The sequence below is a fragment of the Ambystoma mexicanum genome, chromosome 4q (genome assembly GCF_040938575.1).
Source record: "Ambystoma mexicanum isolate Mex_15411 chromosome 4q, UKY_AmexF1_1, whole genome shotgun sequence".
Lineage (NCBI taxonomy): Eukaryota > Metazoa > Chordata > Amphibia > Caudata > Ambystomatidae > Ambystoma > Ambystoma mexicanum.
The window spans coordinates 126,130,995-126,157,816 of NC_090928.1; the positions used below are offsets into that span (position 1 = coordinate 126,130,995).

General features: G+C 41.9%; 1 protein-coding gene and 1 non-coding gene across 2 annotated transcripts in view; both read left to right on the top strand.

Moving 5' to 3' along the window:
• The window catches only part of WDR64 (WD repeat domain 64), a 1,979,698-nt gene that overhangs the window by 1,706,278 nt on the left and 246,598 nt on the right, over positions 1–26,822 (top strand). The gene's annotated exons all lie outside the window — the stretch shown is intronic.
• LOC138468604 (U6 spliceosomal RNA) lies at positions 10,589–10,694 on the top strand. The gene has a single exon (XR_011268357.1). It is a non-coding gene; the product is annotated as a U6 spliceosomal RNA (small nuclear RNA).

Here is a 26,822-nt window from a genome sequence, read left to right on the forward strand (position 1 = left end):
TGTGTCAAGTTTCTTTAATCTCTGTTGGGTGCCTAGAATCAACAGCTTGGTTTTGGCATTGTTGAGGGCTAAAGAGTTTAATGCCATCCACTTCTGAATTTCATTAAAGATGGAGTTGGTGTGCTCTGCATCTTTTAAGTACTCACCAGTGAGTTTGATAACAATCTGTGTGTCGTCAGCATAGTTGGCGAAATAAATGCCCATAGCTGACAAAAGAGCGCAGAGGAGACGAGAGTAAATGTTAAAAAGTAAAGGCGAAAGACATGAGCCCTGTGGAACACCACATAATAATAGGGATGCCATAGAATGAACATTATCCTTTGTTACTCTCATGTTCCGTGGGCCCAAGAATGATTTAAACCAGGCTGATGCTTCAGGGGAACATTTACCAATTGTAATTAGTCTATTCGCCAGAAGTTGGTGATCGACAAGATCAAACGCGGCGGATAGATCTAATAATAGTAACAGAGCTCTGTGACCTTTGTCAACAAGACCGGCAATATAAGATTTTAAATCTAGCAGTGCAGTCTCAGTCCCATGATTGGGACGAAACCCAGATTGTTGTGACGCTAGTATATCGTGTTCCTCGATGAAGGTTTGATATTGGCAGTATACGATTTTATCTAGGATTTTCAACATAAAGGGAACATTGGTAATTGGACGGTAATTTCCCGCCTCTGCAGGGTCCAGATTTTCCTTCTTGAGCAGAGGTGTAACCCGTGCCTCCTTTATATTTTCAGGGACATAGGATTCCTGAAAAGATCTATTAACAAAGGTGGTAATCCATGGAGCAAGAGTGAGGATATGATCTTTAAGTAAGGAAGCTGGGAAGACATCTCCCTTACAAGAGGTGGGTTTGAGTTTAGAGACAATGTCAATGACTTCTTCTGTAGATACAGGTTTAAAAGTAAAAACAGGAGAGCCATTAGAAAAATCCATGGCATCTAAAATGGATGTGGTATTAGTCAATAGTTTAACCTGAGTGTTGCTATTATTTTGATGAGTTAAGGTTTTATTTATGAAGCTATTATTTTATTTATGAAGCTATTGTGGATATTTTGACACCATACACTGTCCGCCGGAGGCAAAGATGTGGTGGTACAACCCTTAAGCTCCTGGAGGATAACAGAAAGCTATTTAGAGCTTTTTATACTTGTCTCTGTGGATTTCAAGTTTAGTGTTCTGTTTTTATACTGTGATTTCTTATAATGTTTTAGTACTTACTTACCCCTAGATTAACTGGGCCATGTATTTAAATAAATAATTTATTTTTTACAATACATTAGGCCTCATTACACGGTAGGAGGTAACCATGGCACAATTAGTGCCATGGCTACCCCCTACCGCCTTCTAGGTCCGGGTAGGCGGTATGGGGACTTACTGAGTCATTCCGACCCTGGAGGACCCGGTAAGTCCCCATGCCAATTACTATTCCCCATTCCCATTTGAGCCCCCAAATGGCTCATTGGGAATGGGGAAGGAGCAAATAACGGTACCGCTATTAGCGGTAACGTTATTTGCTCTGAAGTCTGGTCTGACCACACGTTAAGGACGGGACCCGCTGAGGGACCTCGTAGTAGGGCAGCAAGGGATTACCGGCACCGGTGCCCTTACCGGTGCCGGTAATCCCTTACCGCATAACGTGTAATGAGGCCCATAGTGTTTCAGTGTTTCTTTGGATCATTTGTATTACAATTTCACTTGTACTGTATCTACTGCCCTCTCTCCCTCCTGAGATAAGCCTGGCTGCTCTGTCTACGCTACCCCGAACGCAGGTGGTACAGCCTTATGCTAAGAGTGGAGTCTTGTACTGCCTCAGTTGAATGGTTTTTCTAAGCCCTTAGAAAAACTGTCCTAACAGTGCACTCTGCTTTTATACAGAAGAGTACACATGCATTTCAATGGGATGGGTGGTGAAGGCATTGCATGAGTTTGACAAGCAAACATGTTTTGATAAGCTGTTTACAATTTCTCAGCATGCAAGTCTTAGGAAGACGAAACATTCTCACGCCTGGGCCTAGCAGAAGAGATTCTAAGATAATTTAACAATTCCTGCTGTGCATGCTACTTCCACGGTTCTTACATGGTTCAGAGTGGGATGCCCCACCTACTGTTGCTACTTCCACCTGCTGAAACCACCTTGCCTGGTAAGGCAGTTCTCTAAAACACGCTTTGATGTGACAAATGGGAAATACATTAGAAAAGAGGACTGTAGAAGCGAGTATCCTTATGCGTTGGAAGGGGAAGTTCCTCTGTAGTTAATACATGCGCACAACAACATAGGAAAAATGCAGGTATGGCAATAAGGTACTGTTAAACCTGGCAGTCTGTGAGTAACTAACACAGCTAGTAGTAACTGGGGTATCTGAGGAGTTTGACAAATTTAACATTTCTCATTTTTCCCCCACAGTGTGCATGCATTTTTGCATCTGGTATGCTCATGTGCCCTTCCACCGGAACATTATTTAGTTTTTCAGTATTATCTTTTGATAAAAGCGCTTATTTCAGGTCGACTTTGGTTTGCATGTACATTGCATATCTTGTAGAGCAGTAATCAGTGATTTGACACAATTTAATTGTTAGCTAGGTGATCCTTCAATGAGTGTTTAGTCCGTTATGCACTGTAATAATTTTCTTGAGCACAACAAGACTGCTTGCATTACTTGATGCTATACTTGTTGCACTAACAATGCTCTCCCTCAGTCCTCACACCTCTATTGAGGAAATAAAGTGTCACAAGAAACTTATCCTCACCAAAATGTGGCATCATCAACACCCTTTCTGATAGCCTCCATCCTAATGATCACTGTGACCTAATTCTGGACTGTGGCTACATAAACTTATGAAAACAGATACAGGCTTCATAGATTCAGCCCCTCCAGGCTCTTCTCTTATCTTGCTGAACAGATCAGAAGGCACAGGAGTCAGTAAAGTAATCAATTACAAATCCAACCTGCAACATTCTCGCCTGACCTGCCTTCCACATCCATCATACAATCTGCTTGGCATCCTGTTGTCAATTTATCCCACATACAATCTCATCTCAAGTTCCTCACTTGTTGTCCCCTACACAGTCCCCACCTGGATTTCTTGGATTACTTGTCGAATATACTCACCCAACTCTTTCTGACCTCAGATCATCTCCATTTAGCTGGAAAAGTGAATTTAGGGTTGGAAGACAGCATCATTCCTACAGCCAAGGAGTTTATTGACATCTGCAATAGTATCATTCTCAGGTTTCTATACAGAAACATTTCATAAAAACATGGCCATTGCTCATATCCCCCCTCACCCCTCAACTGATAAGTCACTATACATTCTGCCAATTCTTTGATACCTCCCACGCCCAACCCAAAAGTCAAAACCTGCTTGGTTTCTATCCTGGGTGAAGATGGCATCACTGAATTTGAAACAACTATTTGCAAAACCCCTACCATGTCACACTCCCTCGCCTCATGGACTACTGACCATCCAGACACTCTCTTCCATGCCATCACCAAGGCCATGACATAATGCAGACCTTTCTGAAAGGCTCATTGAGCCCGCACACTAGAAATTGGTCCAATGACTCAAATCCCTCAAAAAGATGTGTCAACAATTTGATACAGTTTGGGACAAATGGCAAGACCCATTCATCAATAAAAGCAGTGGATGCTGCAGGCACCGCTTACCAGAAAGTCATATAAACTACAGAAAATTAGTACTTTTCACCTAAACTGAAAAAATTAACCTACATAGAAAGCTTCTTAAAACTGTATAATCCTTCATTCTCATACGTCTCGTCCCTTTCCCCAATATTTATGGGAGTTCCCAATGAGCAGGAAAGAGACCATAGCCATAGTCAGCAAAGTGCACATTTCCCCTTAAAGCATGTTCACATGGAAGCGGGCACACAAGATGAAATGTGGAGGGGTCAGGTCTCCGCTCCTCACGCTCCTTTATCTGAGTCCCTGTCACTGCGCTGGATGAATGGTACGCCTGGCGCAGCATGCCTTTTTTGTTTTGCACCCTCCCTTTGGTACCTTTTAATTTTCTTTTTTCCCTTTCCTCCACTCTCCTCTGGTCCTCTTCCCCGTGTAAACAAGGATTTCAGGTTTCTCCATAGGAATGGGATGTCGCAGGACTTTCTCGGCAGCAGACATGCACTCTCTGTATCTTGGGTATTTGGGCCTGCTTCACTGTTAGGATGTCTGCGCCCGTTGTGATGCACTATCCAGTAAGTCAGTGAAGTCTCATTTGACGGGGTGGAAGGAGACCACCCCCCAGAACATCTCAGGAGGTTAGCTATTTCAAGGAATTCAAGCAAGGTGAGTTGATTCCATTTTAACACTGTAACACGTGGGACAACCCTGATGCCTCTGAGGAGGCTGTGTCTGGCACTTGCACCAAGGACCCTTCAGGGCCTGGAAACCAGATTTCAGTCTGAGTAGGTTTGGGTTTCTGAGACGGCATGTACCTGGAGGGTTCCTCTCAAGGGCAAATTGCCTCATACCGAGACACACCCAGCTATGCTAACTATGCTATCACCTCTGGTCTTATTGATACCTGGGGTAGCAGTAGACCCAGCACACTGGCATCCCTCAGAGGGCACCTCAGCCTCCTCAGTCTCCATCTCCACACCTCAGGTAAGGACAAATATGGAACACCATTCTGGTACGGTGACAGTGTTGGGGTCAGAATATAGTCAATAACTGGTCAAGATGTCCACTGCTGAAACCATGAGCATACATTTAGGGTTAATAGATACCTTTGATCAACTAGCTTCTCCGTGGTCTCTTGAGCTCCCATCATTCTCTCTATGAGTTGAATTGTCTTCTATGGTTGGGATATTTATCTCCACCGCTGGGAATATCACAGAGTACTTGCGCACCCAGAAGCTTGCCGGGGACCTCTAGCGCACATCCTCATGATCACTTGGCAATGTAAGACCATTTCATTAAACCGTATTTGGAGCTTATGCACTCCCAACTTATGAGGCACTATTTCAAAGGCCTCATGCAAGAGTTGCTGGTGCCAGACCCACAATTAAACCAAACTGCTACCCAACATACTCCCCGCACCGAACAGCAGAGATGATACCAGCAAGACATCTAATAGTGTCATCACTGGCATCCCCTTCAGTGGATCCCATTGTCCCTTGCCTCCACCATCACCTAAGGATAAACATCCTCATCTTTCACCATCTTTGCTCAAGTGGCTGCCATTGCAGATTTCGGCTTTGCACATTCAAGCGCACTGGAGATCTTCTCGTGTTCACTGCATGCTTTCAGATCCCAGGTTAATTTGCCTTTCACTGAACACATGTAGCGAAGCCCTGATCTGTCTCTGCTATGCACATAATTGGACTCAAGTGCTGGAAAGAAAACAGCTGTGCAAACCGGCAATCAATCAGGCTATTTCCAGTGACTTTTCCAGGATCACTTGGATGAGCCTATAAGTAAGATATACCATTGATCATCACGCATTTTGATGTCCTACCACAATCATTTCTTTCTCTAGGTAGCTTAAGTTTGTGTTTCCTTTTCCCATGATGCAGCTAAGATTCTGTACTTATGCCAAAAGTCAGTGCACACTACCACTGCCCTACCAGACTTGCAAGACTGACACAATTTACACCTGAACGTGTGCTGCTTGGTTGCTATACAAGCTGCAGACAGTATTAGCAACACAGACACAAAGTTGTCAAGAGTGCCTTTTTTGGACCAAGCATCATTCTTTGTTCTTTGTAGCAGTACATGCATTGTTTCTTTGTGTGTTTGTACCGTGCCACACACCGTCGTATAGGTCAATAGATGAGAGATATGGAGTGATATGGAGATATGAGAGTGGGTCTGTAGACACATAAGCCTGGAAAAAGGGAGGTCATACATTTGTTAGCATCTAGACACTATGCCACATTCCAGTAAAAGTGAAGGAATGATAGCATAACTTGGCTACATTCAAGCTGTTGGGATCCAGCAGAGGTTATGTGAGGAGGGGAGGGTTCAATCTTTACATTTACCCATCATGCATCTCGTCTGTCGGACACCATTGCAGTGTTAAGTGGGATGTGAGGAGGCATACATCCTGATGCCCCCATCAAAATTACTTCCCTTCCACAAGTGCACCACAGTTGCTTGAAATCTTGTGGTTGCCTTCTCCAAGTTCAACATGGTTTCAGGAGATCTCGGCCTCGGCACAATTGCCGAACCACACTTTCCACTCATTATAGGTCACACAACCGATAACCCTTGGAACTTCATGATGCTCTTGGTTTCCCTTGGTTTGTTCCAAAAACAAGAGGGCAGGTCACTCGGTCTAGGCCAAGTTGCTGAACCACACAGTTCACCCATTCCAGGTCATGCAACAAATGACCTGTGATACTTGGTTATGAACTGGTGTGTCTTCTCTGTCAACCTGTATCAAATGTTACCACTTAATGCCACTTTTCTTTAACAGGCTCCTTGCTTTGCCTTGATACAGTTCATATTTCAGACACTCTGTATGGCCTTCTCCCAACACAGGCTTCCTCTCTCTGAACCTGTGTCAATCATCAAAGCTTGCTGTACTACTGCTTTTTGGCTTAGCCACAACTTGTATCTTGACAGTATTTTGGTTTTGCCAGAACTTGTATCTTGGCAGCCTTTTGCTTTGCCACAACTTGCATTCACTTTATTCTGTGGTGTATATCCTCTTCCACTACCTTGCTTCACATTGTCTATTCATTTTCAGCAACTTGTTGTTCACGCTTGCTTTGCATAAGTGTGCATAATGGGCTTTCACTTTGTTCATTCGTGCCTCTTAATGGTTTTCAATTCTTTTACAACAGCACATAATTCTCTTTCCACTCGTGCTGTATTTTCACATAATTTCCATATATTATTTATTAAAAGTTTTTATAAACCGTGCCACATACCCGGCGGCCACAGAGTGCGCACATACAACGGCGAGACAAAACAAAAAGCAGTTCAGGAGGGCAAGAGATCCAGAGATGAAGCCCAAGAAGGCAAGGGCAAGACCGATTAATCAGGGTTGTAGGTTGAAGAGATATGTCTTCAACCTTTTTTTAAACTTCACGGTTGTTGGAATAGCTCTAAGGCAAAATGGGAGAGAGTTCCAAACAATCAGACTCTGAACATTAAAGCTGCATCCACTAGCTTTAGCAAATTTAAATCTGGGCTTTACAATTCTGAGTTGGTTCTAGGACCTGAGAGTGTGCGCTGGAGCATACAGCAGGAGACGATCCGCAAGATATTTAGAACCAAGATTAAGAAGACATTTATGAGTCAGCGTAAGGAGTTTATGGGTTATTCTTAGCTTAATAGGCAGCCAGTGAATGTCCCGTCTGGATGCAGTTATGTGAGCTCGTCTTGACAGGCCTGAAATGGCACAAACTGCTCCTTTCTGTGAGACCTGAAGAGATGACAAGTTGGACTGTAAGCAGCCACTCAGGAGGCTGTTACAATAATCCAAGCGGGAAGTGATAGAGTGGTGGCAAGAACTGCTGCATTTTCGTGAGTCAGAAAATGCTGAATATTACACAGTAATTTGTTGATCAGCCCACAGGAGGATCGAGTCTAACATGCTGATTCATTGTTAGCTCTGCATTCAAGATAACATCCAAGGTCTTCACCTTTTTAGCCGCAGGGACAATGGTGACAAAGATGAAAAAACTCTTATATTCGGGTGGTAGAGATTTCAGTTTAGAGCTGGAGGCAATGATCAAGAGCTCTGTCTTCTTAGTATTGAGTGCAAGGGAATCGCAACCCATCCAGGCATGAATTGCAGCGCCAATGGAGTTAAGATTGACCATGTCCTGGGAGTAGGAACCTGTCAGTTTTACGTTGACCTGGGTGTCATCAGCATAATTAGTATACTGGACACCTAGGAGATTGTGAAGTCTCATAAAGGGGATGATATAAATGTTAAACAAGGAGGGGGGGAGACATGACCCCTTCGGGACACCACAAGTGATAGGAGTGGGCTTTGAGAAGGCCTCACCAACACTCACTCTGGAATTACCAAGAAAAGAAGAGATCAATTGAGACGCCTTGGGAGAGCAACCTACTACAGTGCAAAGTTTATCCTCTAATAATGCATGATCCACAATGTCGAATGCAGAGGACAAATCCAACAACATATGCATTGCTGGTTGCCCAAGGTCAATGATGTTTTGTAAGTCTGTCTTGAGGTCCAACATAGCTGTTTTAGTACCATGCCCCATTCTGAAGCCTGACTGATGAGCCATAAGAATATCATTCCCTTCAACATAGTTCTGAAACTGAGTATATGCAACCTTATCTAGAATCTTTAGAAGAAAAGGCACATTTGTAATCGGTCGATAGTTATGTTCTCTTTAGGTTGGTATTCAGTATATGTTGTTGTATTTCACAAAATATTTAGCAATTTATTTGTGGTTCAATATTATTTCATTTGGGTTCCAAACCCACTTCTTAGCAATTTTTGTTTGATCACTAATAGCAAATGCCCAATTTCCACCCCAGGAGAGCCCCAGTATGAGTTCCCTGTCTCACACTCAGCGGGGATTGTCAGCTCCTCTGGGCATCTTCCTTCTGGTCTTCGGCTTCCACTTGAAGGTACAATTACACCTATCAATGGGACATGCCTGCGCCTTGCAATGGCTTTACTCCATAGAGGATAAACGAGCATGTGTATCCCGTATGTTGGCCCCACCGGGGTCTAAAACACTCAGGATCTGACTAGCATATAATTTGCTTTACAGGTGAACGATCTCTACACATAGAGGGACTTTCTACCTAAGAGAAGATTTTTCTTGCTACATTCAAGGCTCCTTCTCTAATATTCTCCACAGAACAGACCAGGTATGATGACCATTAGGCCTGTTCCAGACTAATAATTGTCTGCTAGAGATCTCACTTAGCATTAATAGCTGATGTCCTCTCTCTTTTGTTGTTTTTCAACAGTTACAACGGCTACTGTATGAAGAAAACCACAGCTACACTGTTTTACAAGAAACTGTAGAAGATCTACAGTTATTTACATTTAGAGTAGATCTTGTAACTATTTTTTAATAGAACTATTAGTGACACTACTCCTGATGAAGGTCCCTTTAATGACTTATAGAGGACTGAAACATGTCGAGTATATGAAAATGGTTGATGTTTTTTCCATTTTTGAACAACTATATGTCAATTAATTGATGTTGCAGAGAAGCTAATTTGAACCTCTCTAATTATATTGATCCCCGATCAATTAGGATCGAAGCCAAGTTGAAAAGGCAGTGTTTGTCACGATTTAGAATTTGTATTTTTATACAGTGTTTTATAAATGTTGAAGTTTTTATAACTTGTATTTTTTATGATTTAATAAATTACATATTGATTATTTCTAAAACAGTTATGTGTTTAATGTTGATAACTGTTGATTAATAGCTATCTATCTCCTGTTTACTTAAAATTTACTCCATAGACATCTTCCTCATCTCAGTACCAAAGTGTTAGAACTGACTAGATGGCATATGGTTGTGGGACAATTGGTGCGTATGGAATTGATAAAGACTGACAATACCCTACGAAGGCAGTGGGAGGGTAGGACTCATTTTCATAAGGGAAAGAGGGATACCGCACCTCATCTAAGGGTACCTCACCTTGTCTCCCCATGTCGCCCCCACCCAAGTAGTCCTCCCTCGCATATCCACCCCCAGGGTCAGGATCTAGTAGCAATGGCCTTTCCCTGACCACCTGAGAAGAGGCTATTAAGGGGAAAGTAATCAGGATGCCCTCAGATTCCGCACACTGCGTTGTCACTTTTGGTTTTACCTGGCCTAAAGGGTACTGTCTGTGCATTCCACACAAGGACTCCCCGTGCAAATACTGGGGTGCCATACACCTGCCCATGCCATTTTCTAGTACTCATATCTTGCCAGACATGTAGAAGCGTGAACCTTACCACCATCCTGCTCAGGTATGCATGCTCTCTTACCCTTTTAATATAGCTATTAACACCGTGAACATTCCACGTAAGAACCCGTACATCTCTAGCCATACGCAATTGTTCTCAGGTCACTCCAATCCCCACCAACACCTTGGACCCCTGTGCACTAGCTAAAATCCTTTCCCAGGGCTGAGCTCGGTGATCATGACAACTGCCCACTGGTTGAGCACCACTCTCATTCTCCCACCTCGATCCTAGAATATTCGAATGCTGTTTTGCATACCCACAATGCCTTGCTGTTGTGGCTCAGAACTGGAGGTGAACTTCGAGCGATGGCTACTAGGGGTGCTGTGGAGTGTGTGACTTGGCTCCAATGGATTTTCCTATTTTCACATTTCAGGTGAAAGGGTTATTTTCAAACCTTTTTAAAACCACCATAATTTTCTTGGTGTTGCTAAAACATGTCCAAATGCTCCAACCAGAAGGCTGTCAGGACTATACTGCACTGATGATTCCTAATAAGGGTGAAAGCAGGTATGCAGTTGACTTGACAGCCTTGCAAAATGTTTGGAGAAATAACTTTAATTTCAGGGACGTTTAGGTAAAAGCGTAATGCAACGAAACCACTGAAATTCAGCGAAAGCCACCTTAACCTTGGGCCCCATGTTGCACAGCCTATGACCACAATTATAACATCACTGATATATGTGATATGAACTAAAACTGGAATGATACAGAGAAGACTAGCATGGCCCCTGCGCAAGGATGACACTCAAATTCATGAAGCATTCAATATTTTTAAGAACAAAGCCTCTCCTTCCGCCTGGTCTGTGAGAAATATGTCATGCTCTGAAAGACAAATGTGTATGCAGTATTTGTCGATTTACGAACTGCATTTGACACTGTACCAAGAACACACGTCTTTGGGAGATGCTAGCAGGACACTGCAGTAGTCCAATGGGGGGCCAATGGAAGCACCACTAGCAGCACTCATATCAGGAAGGGGGTATGCCTGGGTTGTGTTTTGGCTCCCAAATTGTTCTGCATTTTCATCAAGGAAGTCTTGAAGAAGTTCATGGTTGTACAGACTGACGCACCTTCTATGCAGGGTGATAAGCTCCCAGCTCTGCTGTTGCGGCAACACAGTACTTTTGTCTCTTACCCCTGTAGGTGTCAGCAAGCAGTTGGAGATTTTTGTTGATTTTAGGAAAAGCAATGGGCTGTCCCTGAACATTAGCACAAGTAAGGTTATGATCTTTAACGCTAATGTGAGGAAGAAACAGAAGGCCCTTAGTCTTACCCTGGAGGATGGAGTAATTGAGCAGGTCGCTTCATATGATTATCTGGGGGTGAGGGTTATGGCGTCCTGTGGATGGACATTGCAGATTGAGAAGGCTAAAATCACGTTGGCCAGGTATTGTGGGGGCATTGCTAGTTTCACTAATGAGCACGGAAATGTGGTGGTGCACATCTCATTGGAGTCGTGCAAAGCCCAAGTGTGCCAGGCCACTTTGTATGGGGCAGAACTCTGGAGGCATATGGCCATTGAGCCCCTTGCAGTTGTAGAGGGTAAATTCCTGAAAAATATCCTGGGGCTGCCCTTCAGTGCACCAAATAAGGGAGTACTGGTCCAACTCAGCTGCCTTGACATCTGCTTCCAAGGAAGAAATAAAGAGCGTTGCATGGGACAGGGCAGAGAGAGACATTCTGATGAAATCCAGGGCTTCTGAGTCGCTAGCCCGGTATCTTGTGATTAAGAAAGTGGTTGGCTGCGAAAAGTACCTGGACTATGTTACCTCTAGGAGGGAAAAGGCTGTATATTTAAAGTTCGTCTCAGAATGTTGCCCACTGCTGCCCTACTCCATAAATGGAATAATGCCCATCCCACTACATGCATTCTATCTGAAGATGCTGTGGAACATTTCTGACATTATTTATTACTTTGTCCTGGGACCAAGCCTCTGAGGGAACCTTACCTGAAACTGTTATTTTTAAACCATGGCTGTAGAACCACGGGCGAAGCAAAGGCTACATACCTGTGCTCAACCGACGTTTTGGCTGTTTGTGCCACTAGTAACTATTTGAGCAGGGGCACGCAGAGTCCACCCGAAGAAGTCTAAGGCGCCTGCCTAGCTACTCTGGTAAACATCTTATCATTTAATGTTATGATGCTGTCTGTCAACCCCCCTATTTTATCCATGTTTTATTGTTTCATTGGTCTATAACGATTACATTCTTGTATGATTGTATTTTAATGGTGTACTAAGTTTAAATTATGCATTTATGCTATGTTGCTTTAATGACTTTTACTGTAGAAATAAAGTCTATGAAGGAAATATATATGTATACAATACTAATTATATGACATGATAGGTTAGTTATAACGTGCTTAATACAAAGACGTTTCTAAGCGCGGACCCGTTGATCGAACCTGCGTTGCTCAGTGGTGTCTTGCTTCCAATGTGAGCACGTTACCCCTGAGCTATCCTCCCCAGACCAAACAATCTAAAATAGTACTAATATGATATAGTTTACTTGTATCACGCCCATACACAAGTGTTTCATTAAAACTCATGACTTTATAAAACAACATTTTCTAAAAAACATCAGAACTATATACAGTAAGCATGAGTCTCCTCAATAAAATAAATGTTTACACACAAATTAAACTCTATCTCAGTTTGCAAAAACATCTCTAGATGGCAGACTTACTGAGGATGTTAACATTGGCCATTAACAACATGGGCCACAAATTACAAGCCCAAGGAAAGGGAAGACCCTAACTTTACTTCTTCCTGCTAGTTCTGTGTTGATGTAGCACATAGAATGCACAATTATTGATATTAGCATCCTAAAGCAAAGTCTAAAAAGGCTTATACTCCTCTCCAAGAGGGAGGGTGCCTATGGAAATGGAAACAAGCATGTCATAATGCCGCCACCTCCATTTTCTTAAGCAATCAACCAGGAAACTATGCTTCCTACATTTAATAATAGTGGAGGTTAAGAGAATTACACTGGGAAAAGGGAGGGGTGTGGAGAGGCTGTGTTAGGGACAATAGTCAATACAAAATGTTAACATTGCATGGGTAGAGCAGCTAAACAAAGCACTCATGTAACTATGAATCTGCTCTTGCATCAGCAACTTCTAAATAGATTTGCAGCAATGTCATTGACTTGTGCATTTGCAAAGGCACTACTATACATTCTATAAAGATCAAAAATATACAAGAAGAGTATCACAAAAATAAACAACTATATACACAAAGCCAATGGGGGTCATTCTGAGTTGGTGGGTAAGGAGTCCGGTGCCAGTAAACCCTTACCACCCAATTACGAGGTCCCTTAGCGGGAACCGCAAAGAATGTGTGGTCTGACCACACGTCCTTTACGGGTCCCACGAAGGGACCAGGGCACTAATTATGGGCCTTCTCTTCGCAGGACCCGGTAAGTCCCCATTCAGTTTACCATTCCCCATTCCCATTTGAGCCCCCATAGGGCTCAATGGGGAAGGCGGTAATAACGGGCCCGCAAATTGCGGGCCCATTATTAGCTGCAAGGTCCCTTAACGGGACCCGCAGAGAACGGCTGGTCAGACCAGGGGACCTCGGAATTGGGCAGTAAGGGTTTAACGGCACCAGCATCATTACCGGTGACCGTTAACCCTTACTGCCCAACTCAGAATGAGGCCCCATGTCATCAGTTTAAAAAAAAATATATACAGACATGCCAACATTGTACAATTATTTTGAATGTAAATCTTTTTATTGTCTAGTACCATTATTTGAAATAAATAATAAGTAGACAATAAAATGTTATGTAAATGCTTCTTCTAAAGTTTGTGAGCCTCTTTATTTTGGCCACCTACACACATAAGAACTAAATGACAATATACCTAAATCTTTCCTTAAAATTCTTGTTTATGGTATAGGGGAGGCGTGGTATCACAAGTATGACACTGACACAATAGGTACAATTTGTAAAACCTTTATTGAAGTTTCTGGGTTTGGAAAACCTCCTACTTTGCCCTGTAACTAAGATGGGAGTGGTCTCAACAATGAAACGATAAACAAAACAGTCCTAGTGGAGTCCGTCCAAATCAAAATGGCCTATTCTAACAAAAATCTAATGCCTAACCTATCTCATGTGCAAAAAGTATGTAAAGGAGAAATGTATGCAAAGGAAAAATCAGTGTTCGAAAGAATAAATGTGGTTGAATTAGCTCTCCTCCCCATGTTAGACCACACAGAGTAAAGCGGTCCCTGGTGGCAGGATGACACACCCTGGCTCAGGTTTTCTACTCTATAAACAGTTCCAAAATGTGTATCGAGGCCCGCCTGGCCTTCCACATTAAAGTCTTTCTTTCCACTTCCAAATAATGTTTAAACAAAAAGTTTCTGTACATTCCCCTCTTTGAGGCTCAGATCTCTTCAAAACACAGTTCGGGTTGGTCCCTCTATGTCGGGCTCAGACCTCTTCGGAACAAAGTTCAACAAAACTTGCAAAGGGGCTCCCATATCCAAGCTTATTACACTTCTGGTCTCCCTCAGTTGGGCTCAGACCATGTGGCTTTCTTTACAGACCTCCATAGGACCACTTCTACCAAAAGTTCAAGGTTCAACTTTCACTCTCCCCTTCTCTACAAGTTAATTTTTCTTATTTCGTTTTTTTTTGCAGTTCATTCGCTTTATCGTTACAAACAATGCCCCTTTCACAGACTTTCGAGTGGGCTACTGCCTTTCGCCGGACTACTCCGTTACTCAGTATCGTTAATCCCACAGCTGTCCTTACTTCAAAGATAATTCAGAGGTCTTCCTTTATTTCCGTCTCATCCACACATGTGCATCTTCACTTGCGATATAATGTTGCCACTTCAAACTTTTTTTAACACACAACAGTCTCTCAGGTCGCTTGCCAACACACCGGCTGTGTGCGTTTCTTTCTTGGTTTTATGATTTCCACTTCACGAGCCAAGGTTAGTACAACAGGCTTGGCCTCACCTCCCCAACTCTGCCATTCACTTGGGAGGGCTGCTTGCATCCTTGAAACACAATGCAGCCTTGTAATGTGGGATCTAGCCTTCTGCATGTGTCTTTCGCAGCCTTTCGGAGGCAACCATCTCCAGTAGCGAACTCTTGGGGTTTTCGACCCGCTGCTTTTGTCCCTTGGTCCATCGTTCTGCTCCGGTAGGTTTGCCTTCGCCCCAGAAGTCCTGCTCATACTCGTGTTCCACCTTGCTCAGAGTGTGTCTATAGGTTCTGCCTTTTATCCATGTGAGAAGAGCTAATTAGTATATGCACTTAGAGTTAAGTGACTTTGGCTGACCCGATTAGTGGGACATGTCCAGTACGATGTGTGAGAGTTAGTCTTGTTACTCTGAGTCACCCTCTTCCTTGGCCCAGTGTTTATGTAAAAAGGGGGGTAGTTGGGACCTCAGAGAATCCCCAAAAATAGGACGGGTTAGATTAACAAAAAAGGGGAGAATCCCGCTTGTCATCATTGGCTGCCTCACCCCCACTCCCCGAAGACCCCTCACCCGTGGGATCTTCCTGCTCTGGTTCACACCCAGGGTCTGAATCCAAAGGCTGTTTCCTCCACCCTCCCATTACTGTTTTTTTCCTCCCCACCACCCATCCAGCACTATCTGAAATGTCGTCAGGCCTAGTATGATAGTCACTTGTTTTGTAACTCCCCTCCCTTTGTGAACCCCAATCCCTCACCTTTTGTTTTTCTCCGGCTCTACCAGAAGTGTCGTCAGGCCTAGTACGGTAGTCGCATGTCTGTTTCCATTTCCTTCCCACTCTCCGCCTCCCTTCCTTATCTATGTCTTAGCTCTTGCACCATCTGAAATGTCGTCAGGCCGAGTACGATAGTTAATTTCACATCCTTACTGTTCATGGCCTGTAAGAATGTGGTTGTATTTACCCTTGCTCCCTCCCTTGCCTTGAAGCGCTTTGAAACACATTGTGTATAGGCGCTATATAAATAAACAATCATATCATATCATATCATATCAAAGGCGATGGCCGTGTCCTGGCCACCTGAGAGAGAGATCCCCAGGGACTAGCAGGTGAGACACCCTCCGGTTTCTCACAGTTGTCAGAACTCATTTCTTTTTAAATACTCTTCTTTTCATTGTGTTTGCTCTACTACCTACTATTTACTTGTGTCAGATGTAAACAGTTAACAACATCTACCCCCCCTAGCACTGAAATAATGTACACTGAACCACATATAAAACACAGTACTTATAGGGATCCCTTGTACATATTAACACATACAGGCCCTCATTACGACCCTGGCGGAGAGGGGTTTACGCCAGCGTAATGCATGGCGTACCTCTCCGCCAGATTAGGACTTTCCGTAGCGCCATGGCGATTTTTACGCCCGGATTTTCCGGGCGGAAAAATCCATGGCGCTACGGGTCCCCTCGTTAATTACGCCACCGTATTCTACGGTGGCGTAATTAACGCCTTCCCCACTCCCATTATACCCTATGGGGCAAAAATGGGAATGGGGAAGGGTAAATGGGGATTGGGGACTTACCGCCCCGCCAAGGTCGGAATGGGGCGGTAAGTCCGCCAACCCCCATGGCGGAGTTGGCAGCTCTGCGCCATGGTCCATGGTGCAAATTGCACCATGGACCTCCGCCAGGGTCGTAATGAGGGCCACAGTGTTTTACATAATAAATCAGAAGTACAAGATTGCAGAATGCTTGTTTTTTTGTAATTTATATAATTTTGGCAACTTAATATATACATTTATTTCGTAGTGATTTTATATTGCAATCTACTACATATATATCCTTTAGTTTACAGAAAAGGCCTATTACCTATTTTCCCCTTTTAAACATTAATTTTGCATGTCTATCTTCACAAAGAATATACAATATATTTTAAAGCTAGTAACATTAAGTAAGAATTATTTAAACCCTTCAGCAATCTAGCTTGGTGTGTGACTATAGAGTAATTGCATACAAGCCAATCTACTTCTGTATGCACCCATGTTGTGAAATGTCCACAGTGAACAGATGCTCCAACATGAAAAATGATTGCGCATGTTTAATGTTTCGGGGGAAATAGAAACCTGACTGTTTAGAAAATTCATAACCTTCTTATCCTACCAGTACTTGTAAAGCGCAGCGTATGCCCAAAGGCATCATGGCGCTGAAGCTACCGAGGAAAAATCGACCAAAGATAGAGACTAAAAGAGAAATGTTTAATACGAAGACGAAGGGGAAGAAGATTCTGAGCCTAGGCAGCCACCACCGAAAAGGCACGACCGCCCATCCTCGCAAGTCTAATCCTAGGGGGCTGAATAATCTTCAAAGATAGTGAACAAAGAGGCCTGGCAGGGATGTAGATGGAGAACTTGGCTTGAAGGAACTCAGCTCCAATTTTATTCAAAGCCTTGTGAACCAGACAGAGTGATTTGAATTGAATGCGCTGCTCAACAGGGAGCTAGTGGAGCTGGCGCAAGAGCGGAGTCATCTGAGCACCAAATGGAGGATGGGGGACTGCTCTCGCTGCTGTATTCTGCAACAGCTGAAGATGCTGGAGCAGATGCCACGGGATAGCAACATACAGGGCATTGCAATAATCAATATTACTGATGACAAGGGTAGAGACAACCGTAGAATGGAATTTCTCAGGGATACACAGAAGTACTTTCCAAAGAGTCCAGAGCTTAAAGTGAGCCTTCTGGCAGACGAGAGAGACCTGCTCTGCCATAGAAAGAGAGGCCGATATGTTGACCCCTAGGTCCTTCAAGGAGGAGACGGGGGTACGAAGGAGCCGAGGCTCTCATGCCAGAACTCAGGAGTCCGGAACAGCGAGGGCAATGTTGTGCCCTCCACCAGCAGCTCTGTTTTCTCCCCATTCCTTTTAAGCCAGTTTAAGGCCATCCAGTCACCAACTGCTTTCAAACAGTTCCTCAACTGAACAGCAGTCTCGGGTTGATTGAGTAAGGTCCAGCGGCATGATAATTTGCATATCGTTGGCATAGGATTAACATAAAAAGCCAAAGGCATGTATTATACCCATATTCAGAGGTTGAATGTACACGTTGAATAGAGTGTGAGATAGTGAGAAGCCTCGAGGAACTCCACACAGCAGAAGAATCGAATGAGTGAAAAAAGGAGAAAGAAACACAAATTGGGAGCAGCCTGCCAAAAAAGACGAGATCCAACCAATAACTTGGCAAGTAAGGCCCACTGAGGAAAGCCGGGCAGTCAGGGTAGGATGGTCGGTGGTATCAAATGCCGCTGACAGATTGAGCAGAATCAGGGCCCTCACCCCACCCTGATCGACCAGGCGAGGTGCTAATTTTCCTACTATCTGTACTATATCTCTGAAACATTATGAAAAGGTATTTATTAAAAACGAGATTTTGCAGGGTTGAAATCGCATATCATGAAATACTTTTATTATCAAATCAGAAAAATGCACCCTTTTCTGACCAGGGACAGGAAGATATAAAAACCTTTCTATAACATCTCGAGTAATGTACTCTTTATAACATTGTGGACATTCTTGCTACCACTCAGAAGACAATCCTACATATCTATATACAGTGTTTCCTGCACTAGGGACTCAAAAATAATAATTACACATTCTTGACTATCTTCCTGTGTATTATAAAGACATTTTCTCTTCCACTTGCAACAACTACTATATTTTGGATTGACATTGAAAAATGTGTATTGTGTGGTCTTTCATATACAGATACTTTAAGAATTGAAAGTTCAACACATATCAGATTATCTACTGTTAAATCTATGTCTTGCAGTAGTGGTGTTATTTGAAACAACATGCACAAAACTCTATTTGAATAGCATTCATCTGCTGATTTATTACTAAATCTACATTGGCAGTATGTCATATTTATTTGACTTTCCAACACTGCTAGATTATCTTCATTTGCAAATTAAAGAGGAACCACTTTATTTGAATGTAGGTTCACTGGTTGCTTATTATTTCTTGTTGTGAACTTTGCAGGAAGAGGTGTAAGGTCAGGGTGAGGAGCATACAGTACATGTAATCTATTATAGTCTTCAATGCATGAAATGTCAGCTGTCACTTTCGATTAATTAAAGTCTATTTAAAAATAAACCTCACAGGGCTACATATGACATTCCATCTTTGAACACTGTATGACAAAAATGTCAATCAGTGTTGCTTCTAAAGTCAAGTCTTTTGATTTATGAATAGTAATTGCATATGCACAAAGGTATCCTTAAAAAGCATGAAGCATTCAGAGGTCTGAGAAATCAAATGAGGTTCCTCTACATGATCAAACTTTACAAGAATATGTTCAATATGTGTACTGTGAGAAAAAGAGAGAAATGCAACCACTCTTTCCATTGCCTCATCGACAAGACCAATTTCTACATTCAAGTTCCTCTTTAACAGTACTGTTGCATTGATGCACAGTTTTAAAACCGATTCTAGACCTACAGTTTTAGAAATGTAATTTTCTAATTGAATTAATTGTGCATAAGCTCTTCTATCTAACTATTTTATCTCTTTTATCTAACTCTAATCGCATACAATGGCCATCTAAAACATTGTACAATATTATCTCTACAATGCCTTGCTTCTCAGAGAGCAGCATTGTAGAGTTGAACCTGTCACAAGTTCAAGGACATTTTAAGTGTGGCCAATGTTTAGCATGTCATTTTACTGAGACGAAGAAGATCTTCGAACACAAGAAGATCTCCTGGATACTTAAAGACCATACCAATTTTAACAGTAAACAAGTTATTTACATCATTGAATGTCCCTGCGGACTGTTATATGTTGGCAAGACTATGAGGGCCATTAAAACCAGGATCTCAGAACATCGGTCCTGTATTAAGAATAATGTACCAGATAAACCATTTATAGACCACTACAGCCGTGGGAAGCACACCAACATGGACCTTAAGTGGTTTGTCCTTCAAAAACTATCCACGAGGAGAAGGGGCGACGACATTGACAAAGCTCTTACCCAACTCTAACAGAAATGGGTACATAAACTCAATACAGTGAGAAGGGCTGAATGAATCCGTAGAGTGGAAACATTTCATCTGATCCGACCCCAGCATGGTCTATGAACCTGTTGTCCTTGTTTCATCCTCTAGGATTTCTGAGTCATAATACGAAGTCCAACATGGCACATGCCTATGGTCAGCTAGATACCATATCATTCAGAGTAGCCGACAATATTGTGCAGCCAGCATCTGAAATTATGTCTTTCGAGCAACACTTAATGAAACACGATCTGCTAAGACGCCTAATGTCAGCCAGACACCATATCATTCAGAGTAGCCTACAATATTGCCCAGCCAGCATCTGAATCTATGGCTTTCGGGCAACACTTAATGAAACACGATGTGCTAAAACACTGTCCAACCAGCATCTGTAAAAGTGAATATTTGGTTGAATTAACTGTGTGGACGATAATCATGTGAATTGTCATTGAACAGATCACATATGTCTTGGTCTATGCACTAGGTTGCTTCACTGTCTACTGCTTTACCCCCTCTCAACAGTACCACTATAGGGTCACGACTTGATCGATCTTGAACCAATGCCCACGTACAAATTGACCAATTTATGTGTTTGTCCATTATCATGCAGCATGCGTGACTTGAAATAGCTCCAAATGACACGTATTGGTTGCCATGACAACCCGAGTAACATGTCCATTCCAGGCACCTACATTCCTGCTTTATACACCATATGCCGCATAATTGGAGGTTTGTGTATATATCACGTGGAAGTTGCATTGTGCTTGCCGTGTGTCTTTGCAGATGTCACGTCGACCAATCCAAAAATGGCTGCGATATAAATAATGCAGTTTCCATGACTACTCGATCATCACAATTAGAGGGTCATGGCTTGACTGATTTTGAATCAATGCTGATGTACCAATTGGCCAAACTTCATGCATTACCATCAGTTGGTTGGCCCTTGTCATTTTTATCATGCATGACTCTACACGGCACGTGTTGGTTGCCATGACAACCCTGGTAACATGCCGATTTTTAGACACCTAAATTCATTTTTTATACACCACTTGCCCCATAATTAGTTGGTGGTGTATATATCACATGAAAGTTGCTTTTAATATGCCGTGCTTCCTGCTGATGCCACATCGGCAATTCTAAAATGGCCACCATGACTACCGGATTTTACATATCCAGTACCGAGCCGGAGGCTTTGCGAATCCGGGGGCTGCACTCTCTCCACGCCCCCCTATCACATCAGGTATCTGTTTACAGGACCAGGTTAATGTACTTGGCCTCCCTGTTCACTTTTTGCACTAAGTTCGCCCATTCGGATACGCACAGCTGTAGCTCATCCTCACCCCTGTCACCAAGTAAACTGACCGCGATTCCTTGGTTTTGTGAATAATGTCTAAGTGTTCACTTACCTGTAATACTTACCAGATGGGGTAGATCTCAACGTTGTTTCTTTCTTTTCTCCCCCAGCGACGATCCCACACGGACTTTGGGCCTCATTACAACTCAGGCGTTAAGGGTTAACGCCACCGTTAACCCTTAACGCCTGATTCTGATTTTAACACCTGCTTTTAGCAGGCGTTAAAATCCATGGCGCTAACCTGCCATGGTGCTAATTACGTCGCCGTAATTTACGGCGGCGTAATTAGCGCCTTCCCCACTCCCATTATGCCCTATGGGGCAAAAATGGGAATGGGGAAGGGAAAATGGGAAATGGGGATTTACCGCCCCACTCACCTTGGAATGGGGCGGTAAATCCGCCATCCACCATGGTGTAAACGGAGTTTACACCATGGTGGTAAAGTTGGTGCACTTAGCACCAAGGTTGTAATGAGGCCCTTTGTGTCTATCGACTTCAGGACCAATCAGCAATTTGGTGCTGCACTATACTGACTTACCCAGCCGAATTGGCACTACCAGGTAAGTTTGATCTCCTCAGATCTCGTATACAATGACTCCAATCTAGCCTACATTAGGCTCGACTAAATATTCTTTGACCCTCACTGATAGATTGGACCAACTTTGGATGACTGAATTCCACATCCTCCAGTCTGGATTAATCAGACGTCTAGACCCCCCGTTACTGCCATTTCTACAGAATACGGTAAGATCCACTGGATCAGTCTCAAATAAGAGATATATAGAATTAAGCATACATTGCCTTCCATGAATTAGTAACTAATTGTGCTTAGAACCCTACACACACACCTGATTTGCCTCTCTGTCTGTTTCTTGACAGAGTCCACAGGATACTCCCACCATAAAGGGACCCCGTCCTGATGACGGCCGACCCAACAGCAGCTACATTAACTCAGCTCTACTAGGCCGAAACACAGTTGTGTTGACGATATGACTTTAAGTCCCAGTGTCCCATACACGCACTGTTCAGATTAGTGCATTGAAGCACTGTGTATTGCCATTATACATTTGTATCTCATGTTAATTTCGATAAGATTTCAGAGAATGTATTTGTTTTAAACGACATACAAAATGCTAGCTTTTGGGTGAGCACTGAACGTATAATGTTGTGATATTTTATGTAATTAGTTGAGTGTCCTGTGACAATCTGTGAATTGAAAATCAATATGTGTTGTATATTGAAATGGCCAAACAGTAATAATTGTCACCATGTGGTAATTAATAGGAGTGTGTTCTTAGGGTTCAATGCCCTTGCTCATCTGTTGTTAAACACTCTCCAAGTGTACACATCAAAGCAACACAAGAAATGTTCTTTTCTTGAAGAGTCAACATGACAGAAGGTGCAGTGCAACCTGCATGAAACATGTTAGAATTTCATGTTAGAATTCAGTCTCCCTTTTAAGACTGTTTTCATATTCACCCCAAGGATACCTATAGAAATCCTATTAAGCATTTCTACATAGGGATCCAAAGTTGGGTCCCTATGGTGATATATGGACTGGAAGCCCTGGTCGATCTTAACCTTGATTGGCTCCAAATACTGGAGGGTAAATTCTGGCACAAGCTTTTAGGTTTACCACAGGGAATACCGATGGCGATACTGAGATTAGGATTAGGTCTACTCTCGTTAAAAGCATTGGTCTTAAGGAAAAGAGCTGACCTTTTCATTAAGATACATATGAACAGTACCAATCAACTCTTGATGACGATGAAAGAGGACATAACTGGGAATAATCAGGTTAAGCTTGTGAGAGAAATGACCACTCTATTTGAGATGATCGAGTGGACACCCAACTGGGGTGATAACTTTGAATACTTGAAAGCCCAAATGGGGGAAAGACTAAACATTTGGGACTGGCAAAACAACTTTAAACATCTGGAAAGCCTACACAGCTATGGGTTTATATCCCATTTACTTTACACCTATAGAAGGGCACAAAGATATCTGAACTTATGCCCTTCGGATAATTTAAGACGCTTTATACTACTCTTGCGTATTAATCACCTACCTGTCTTAACTGTGATAGGACCTGAACGGGCAATTCCCAAACAAGAGCGATTCTGTAGGATGTGTAAGAATGAAATCTCACCCGAAACAGCGAGACACGTCCTTATGCTATGCCCCAGACTGAGTCTAACTTATATAAAACACTACAGTAGTTATGTCCATAATTTAGATCACATCAAGTCGAAAGATTTTTGGTATATGTGTGTTAATACTTTGAATGCAAGTTTACACCTGGCTCTATATAGAGTATGGCATATGGTTAAAGGAAAACTTGAAGAATAGTTACTCCCCCACTCAAAGTTCGCTTAAGAATTATAGGTGATTGGTGATTGATGCTTAGTATCCGTTGCTTATAGGGACGGAGACTTTATGGCTCTGGGGGATAGCCAGTATACAAGAACAATTAAGGGAAGGACTGATTAGTGATCCATGGATTATGGATGGATTGATAAATGACATTCTCCTTGCACGGTTAAAAACATTTTCTTTTCTACTTATGGATTTTATTCAACACAGGTTTATGTGAAATTGAAGGTAGTGAACTCTTTTATATTGTATCTAATAGTATGAAGTTTGAACTGAGTTATTTGATGAAGTTATATGAAAGAATAGATGAAGATGAAATGTGTGTAACTTTATAAATGTATATGATGAAGATATTTATTTTTATTTATTGTATTATGTAATTTAAAAATATTTTAAGAAATCATGTGTAAAGTTTTTGTTTAAAAAACTATATCACATTAAAAATAAAATAAATAATTAAGCATTTCTGCATAGTCTAAGTCTGCAGATTGCCTCATATTAATGGTATGTTCCTGGAATTCCAAATAATCTCAAAGGTTAAAATTACCAATGCTAGCTATAGTTTTTTGCCTATCCTTAGATTGCAGCATCTTGAAGACTGGTTGACCTTTCACAGGAGTTAATTGTAACAAATCTCCAAAAACAAGGACATGTTTACCTCCAAACAAAAGGCATAGTCAGTCTTCAAGACCTCTTGAATTCACAAATTAATAAAAGGACGCATCAAGTTAGACACCATGCTTACTTCATCTTTAATCAAAGCATTTAATTACAGTATAGTGAGTGGGGTTTGTGGCGGACACACTCACAGCCCTTTTTATTGGTTAGGGGTCGCTGCAGGGGACACCCCGGAACCCCTGCTCACAATGTAGTGAGCAAGGGAGCGGGGACACCGCTGCAGCCCCCAGCAGCGAAAGTGTGATTTGGTCAAACTTTTCACCCGTTCAGAATTTTCAGTAATTCAAATTTGGTCAAATCACTCATTCCGACATATTTTTGGTCATTTTGGACGAAACTGACAAGTCTGTACAGTCAGACTGTCTTTGTACGCATCATTGTCCTTCAGTAGAAACTGTAAAGCTTGTTTGAACTTTCTGATATCTATAATCTGTTGCCAAACTTGTGTTTATTTTGTGGCAACACCATTTACTAAAACAAACAAAGATTCTGCAATGCCATGTTTCACCCCTAGAGTGTTGACATTTTCTAGCGAATTAAGAGGCAAATACACAACTTTGCCACCCACACCTTGCACTAATGATTTCTTAGGCAGTTTTGTCATCTTTGTTTGTAATATAACAAATTCTTGAAAAGGATTGACAGTTTTTAAAGCAATCACTTCAAACATGTTACATTTTTGAAGCACAACCTGAATTTTAGGCACTACCATGTCATTCAAAACACTTCTAACATCTGACGCAGTGTCTACAAACATATAGTGCCTCAATTGTGTCAAATTGCTCGTCTACAAACAAATACATCAGTGTCTCTAACTTTCTTCTCATTGTACATTAGTTGTAGTTGTGGTTTATAGAAAGTGTATCACAAGACACACAATGTCAGGTCTGTCCCTTAAAGACAACTCTAAACATTGCAATACCTCTTTTGTACTCTTGAAAAATGTGATAATTTGAAAGCATAGGATAATTTCCAATGTGCGTGTTTCATCCATACATATATGATCTTTTTAAATGAGTCATGTTTATCATCTGAAATTTAGAAAGTCGTCAGTGTTTTATTTAAAAGTGCAAGGGACATAGATGGTGTTTTGCACTGATACAATTTAACAAGAAGATATCTAATTTTGGTATGACATACAGCCAGCATCTCTATGTGATGAAACTGACTCTTACATCTGCTTTTATCAAGACAAGTTAGAGAGTGGCCCAGTGGTCCTGTTTTTTCACAAACTTCACAGGCATCTATTCTCTGCAACCTCTTGATTTGTCTTTGAACATTATCATTTTTGTGCAATACTTGCAAAAATCTCTTCAAGACTTTACAAGAAAACCTGTCAAAGTTGCACAACCAATTACATGTCCACACCCAATTTTCTTTTGTTGCTTTAATTGCACCCTGTCCTAAAGATTCTACTTCACGAGCGACTGTATTTAGGATTTCTTCTTTTTCCAGAAATCACACCATTTTGTACTTCCACTCTCGTAAATAGCAAGAGTCACATCCCATTGTTGAATGCAACTCTTGTCATTAAAAAATCTTTCTGTTTGAGAACTGTGTTTCGATTCTTCAACAAAGACTTCATACAAGTCATATCGTGTAAGTACAAAAACTGTTCGTACCTGTAGAATGGTGTTGTGTGTGACCTTAATTAACTTCATAAGTTTGCTCAACACGAATATAAACAATGTTCTTTTTATATTGAAAGCTTTTCTGATTATTCCTTCAATGTATTTCTTTTGCAGAAAATGCTTAACCACATGCCTAGATTTTTACTTTCACACTTCTAAAAAGATTTCTAAAGACCCAAGAGTGGAACTTTTTTAATGAATATTTTTATTCCTCTGTCTAACACTTAAAGAAGTTCTAGTTTCTCTTTTGTTAAAAAGCTGTTTCTTATTACATGTTTGCAATAGTGATACTTTTTCCATATTATCAGTGTTTCTTGAAATGTGTTTAGATCCAGTTACATCATTTGTTGACATGTCTTCTATCTGAATTTGGACGTTTTCAAAAAGGTTATTACTAATGAGCATTTGTATATTGGCATCACAACATTTTTGTACAAAACATGAAACATTAATATCAACATTACTAGATTTTAATCCTGCCTCCTAGCATGTTCCTCTTTATTTTTTGTTGGCACATAGGAACATAATTAGTACATACAAGTCACCAATAGACCTCTAAAAATGAAAAATTATACAAAAGCAACATCCACTCCAAGTATATACATGCCCACAGAGCAGTATTGTGTGAACACATATAGGTATAGGTATAGGTATGGCTAGGATGGAGGTAGGGTGGGTGGGTGTAAGTAAAGAGGGTGAGGGTAGGGTGGGTGGGTGTGGGTAAAGAGGATGTAGGTAAGGCTGGTGGGTGGGATTAGAGAGGATGTGGATAAAGTGGCTGGCTGGGGATAGAGAGGATGGGGTAGGATGGGTGGGTGGGGGTATAGAGGCTGAGTGTATGGTGGGTAGGTGTAGGATGGGTTACATTAGAGAGGGTGAGGTACAT